The sequence below is a fragment of the Oryctolagus cuniculus genome, chromosome 12, assembly GCF_051225735.1.
Source record: "Oryctolagus cuniculus isolate XC-2025 breed Fujian yellow rabbit chromosome 12, ASM5122573v1, whole genome shotgun sequence".
Taxonomy (NCBI): domain Eukaryota; kingdom Metazoa; phylum Chordata; class Mammalia; order Lagomorpha; family Leporidae; genus Oryctolagus; species Oryctolagus cuniculus.
Genome location: NC_142878.1, coordinates 95,350,816 through 95,355,313, shown reverse-complemented (window position 1 = coordinate 95,355,313; position 4,498 = coordinate 95,350,816). Strand labels below are relative to the sequence as shown.

Sequence of the window (4,498 nt, the reverse complement as noted above, 5' to 3'; positions counted from 1 at the left end):
TGGGGGAATGTCCATCTGGTCTCCAAAGAGAGGGAACATAGGTGGAGACGCAGAGTTGGTGGGAGGTTCGGATTTGAACTTCTTAACTGTGACGCATCGCTGGGGCATCACTTGCAGATAAGACGTGGATGCCAAATGGCAGAAGCAGAGGAAATGACTTCAAGGCATCTGACCCAGTGTCAAGACATCAGGGCTAAGTGACCTCTAGATTCTGCAATGAAGATATCCTCACAGGCCCTGTGACAGCCTTGGTAGAGAAATTGGTGGCAAGGAGAGAGGATGTTTCCAAGCAGTTGAGCACGAAGGTGCTACAGAAAACGATAAAGTGGTGACAGAACTGAGAGGAGGTTGTTTCCTGCTGACAGGAATCAGGGGGTGAGTAACAGCTCAGGAGGCCGGCCTCTGGGCATGTCTCCTGCATTTGTGCATGGGCTTTAGCCTTGGTCAGGGAGGACAGCATGCAGCTCAGGGGGGCCAGGGAAGGAGGGAGGGAGAGAGAGGAGACCTCAACTGAGGGGAGATTTGGCAGCCTTTAGGGCAGAGAAAATGCAGATGGCTTGAGATGTTTGGAGAAAGAGAGAGACTTTAACAAGGGATTCAGCAGACATCTCTCCACCTGACTTTCACATAAGCCTTTAATCTTCACAACAATCCCCATGTGGTAAAGCACATGTTTTTCCATTTGACTGAGGCTAGGCTCAGATGATTTAAATGATTTGCCCAGGCTGCCTGGCCAGTGAGCGGCGGGGCTGGGGTTTGAACCTGCATCTCCTGATGCAAAGCGTTGCTTCTGCTTTAGGGGTAAATGAGACAAAGATTGTCCATCCTGCATCACGAAAACTTAGTAGAGGGGATCTTAAAGAACATCTTGTTTTAAAGAGGAAGTTGATGTAAAATAAAAACAAAACTGCCTTCAATTCCTTTGGGAACAGACCGTGGCCATAGGGATGCCCACGGCTAGAGAGGAGGGCTGGGGTTGACCTCAGCACACTGTTCCTGCTATTGTTATGGGTGAAAAGGTAACAGAGAAAGATGATCTCGGTCCTTTGTCTCACAGGAAAGAATTGTCTCACGTGGAAGAGCCATCAGAAGTGTGGGGTGGGCAACTTGTTTCTACAGTAACCTGGGGGCTCAGAAGAGTGGAATCACCACTCCCTTGCTATTCTCATGATAGGATTGGAAGCTCCCAAGGAGTGGGCAGACACTTTGGTTTTTGGTAAAGGCAGCTTTTGGGGGAAAACGTGCAGCAGGATTTAGCACCTTGATCCTGCTGAAGGTAATTTGTGAGGGAAGCAAGCATTGTGCACCCTCTTAGAGGGACTCTGCTTTCCCCATTTTCCATAGGGACCAACGTGCTTGTTAACCCATCTGACTCCGCACTGTCACCTGCGTGAGAATCTGGTGCTTCTGTGCCATCGCTCCAGGTTGTTTCCTTGGCGAAGCACTCATCACTTAGACTGCACTGTGAGTCACATGCAAATGCCACCCCAACTCCCCAGTGCCCCAAAGAGCATGTAGGATGCTGTTCAGAACAAACAGTTGTTGGAAGTATAGATGGAAACGTGTGCGGTCTGGGTGATCATCCAGCTCCTTCGTTACCCAGTGGAATAACATTGAATAAACCAGAATCCCATCCAAAACGTGACATAAAACATCGTCTTACTATACTCACAGGTTCCAGGAATCAGAAATGCAACCAGAACACAGCTGCGAAAGGGTTGAAGGCTGGACTCATCTGGAACTTCTTCACTCACGTGTCAGGTAGCTGGGCTGGGATGACTTCAGACGGGGCTCAGCGGGGACTGTTGACCAGAGTTCATTTATGTGGCTTCTCCGAGTGGCTTGAGCTTCCATACAACATGATGAGGAACGAGGAATTCCCTGAGGACTTGGAGAACCACTCAGAGGAAGGGACTCCTGCAGAGCCCCGGATCCCTGCATTGGAGGCTGATGAGTCCAGATTACAAACCAAAGCCCGCCTCATACACCAGTACTTCCATTAGGTCAGGGCTACGGGCTGAACTGTGTCCCCCCAAAACTCACATGTTGAAGTCCTAAGTCTCAATATACAATTGCAGTTGGAGATGGGGCCTTTATAAAGATGATCACATCCAAATAATGCCACTGGGTTGGGTCCTCACGCAATCTGTGTTCTTATCAGAAGAGATCAGAACACAGATGACCCAGAGAGATGACCATGTAAGGACACAGGGAGAAGACGCCATACCCAAGCCCAGGAAAGAGGCATCAGTGGAGACCAGCCCTGCTCACCTTCCAGATTGCTGAGAAAGTCCACGGTTGATGTTTATGTCACCCAGTCTGTGGTGTTTAGTCATGGCAGGCCTAGCAGACTGGCAGCGGGGAGCCCACTCATCACACAGGCACAATCCCAGCTACTGCCGGGGTGAAGGGTGCAGCACCTGCCATTCTGGCTGAGTGACATCCCCGTGCCTCTGGCTTTCCAGGGTTGTGTGGCTGTTTACTTTCTAGCAATTAACCACCCATTTTCTGTCTAATAGTTCATGTTCCACTCACCTCTGGGGCTTAGGATCCTTGGAGAGAAATTTAGGGTTTTTCTACTTTTTCTCTTCTGTGTCATATTCAGTTAGGAAGTGATGCTGACAGCTGATCCATGCCATTGGTTTTGGAAATTTCTGATTGAAGTAGGATGGCAGGACCACATCGGGACTGTGGGGTGGGATTTGTAGATCGATCGATCGATCGATCGATCTACACATACTTATGTATACATATGTATACATATGTACTTTTCATATGAATGAAAAGTCTCAAGAAAGTACACTTCAAATTATATTTCAGTGGTAAGAGTATATCCTTAAAATAACTGAAAAATAACTGAAAATGTGAAAGTTCTGAGTATAGGAACAGTTGTCTCTGAGTGGCAATAATGGGAAAATACTAGAAGCAAGCTAAATATGTAAGATTGGGAATGATTACGCTTCACAGTTTATGTGTATCACGGAATGCTACACTATCATTAAATTTGTGTTTTAAAGGATTCTTAGTTGCATGGGAAAATGGACAAGAGAGTGTTAAAGTAGGGGAACGTGTTTATGCCCCTTTCTCTTACAAAACATGGAGTATGTGGGCATACATTGGAAGGAGGGATGGGTCAAAGGAGAGATGAAAACAATTATGTGTCTCTCAAGACTCTTTTTTAAGGAGCAAAGAAATAAAAAGTGACTAAAAGGAAACACTTCCTAATATTAATGGTAGTTGTTGCTGTACAGAATTGTAGGTGAATTTTTTCTTTAAAATTTTTCTGCACTTCTAAGAATTCAAAGATGAATGCATTTCACATTATCAAAAATAAAAAGTAAACTATAAAAAGTAACATCTTAACGTGTGGGTGGCACTAGCAGTCGTCTTCCCCCAGGTGCGGGTGACACACCTTGCCCATCTCCTGCTGAGTGACATTTGGGATTTTCAGGAATGCCGGCCTCTCCCTAGCCTTCCTTCCCTTTCTCTTTCTTCTACTACTTCTCCTCCAAGATGACATTGCAGCTGAGGCAGCCCCTGGCCCAGCTGGCTTTGTATGCTGCTGACAGTGGCACCAAAGAACGTTTGGTGGGAGAAGGCATCACAAACTTTAGGAGCTATTAGGGGCTTCCAGAACCTTCTAGTTCAACATAGCTGTTGATCCCGCTGTCAGCTAGAAAAGTAAGGCACGGACAGCACAACACATGCCAGTTTGCCGTAATAAGCCATTATGGGTCTTTCAACCATGAAGTTGTCTGATTCATTTCTGAAGCAATTTGTATTTTCAGGCCTGTGCCATTTCCATAAATCTGCTGCCCACTGCATGAAGCACAGGATGGGGGGATAGGGTTTAGCAGCAGCACATGTGAGCAGAGCCTGCGGGCGGCTCCCTGGCTGCCTGTGAGCTCTGTGGGGTTAGCAATGGGTGATGGAGAGCCCCGGCTAACCTCAGGCAATGCTGTGTGCAGACGTGGGCTTTGCTGGCCAGTGCTGGGCAGGTGTTCAGTTGCTGGAGCAATGCGTTCAGTTTGTTATGAAGCAGCTGAAGAGGCATTGACCACAAGCTCAAGCAAGTCTCAAGTGGAATGGATGGCAGAACAAAGGGTATGGTGACTGAAACAGGGAAGACCGGAAGTCACTCTGGGGGCCTTTGTAAAATACCCGGCTGTGTGGCTGTTACCAGGCTTCACTGCAGCACCACACCAGGGCCCTATCCAGCAGCCATTTGCAATTCAGTGTCAGGGAGAACTTTCTAGCAATTGAAGGATTCTCTGATAAGCAGCTCTGAAAGGCAGTGAAACTGGTACCATGGCTTAGGCCGGTGCCGAGGCTCAATAGGCTAATCCTCCACCTGTGGTGCTTGCACACCGGGTTCTAGTCCCGGTTGGGGCACCGGATTATGTCCCGGTTGCTGCTCTTCCAGTCCAGCTCTCTGCTGTGGCCAGGGAGGGCAGTGGAGGATGGCCCAAGTGCTTGGGCCCTACACCCACATGGGAGA

General features: G+C 48.0%; 1 long non-coding RNA gene across 2 annotated transcripts; it reads left to right on the top strand.

Annotated features, from left to right (window-relative positions):
• Nucleotides 1-709: 709 nt before the first annotated feature.
• Nucleotides 710-2,688, top strand: LOC138844718 (uncharacterized). Of its 2 annotated transcripts, none has more exons than XR_016218581.1 (3): nt 710-801; nt 1,345-1,464; nt 1,675-2,688. It is a non-coding gene; the product is annotated as an uncharacterized LOC138844718 (long non-coding RNA). The 2 variants fall into 2 exon arrangements; XR_016218580.1 differs by having other exon boundaries at nt 728-1,019.
• Nucleotides 2,689-4,498: the final 1,810 nt, after the last annotated feature.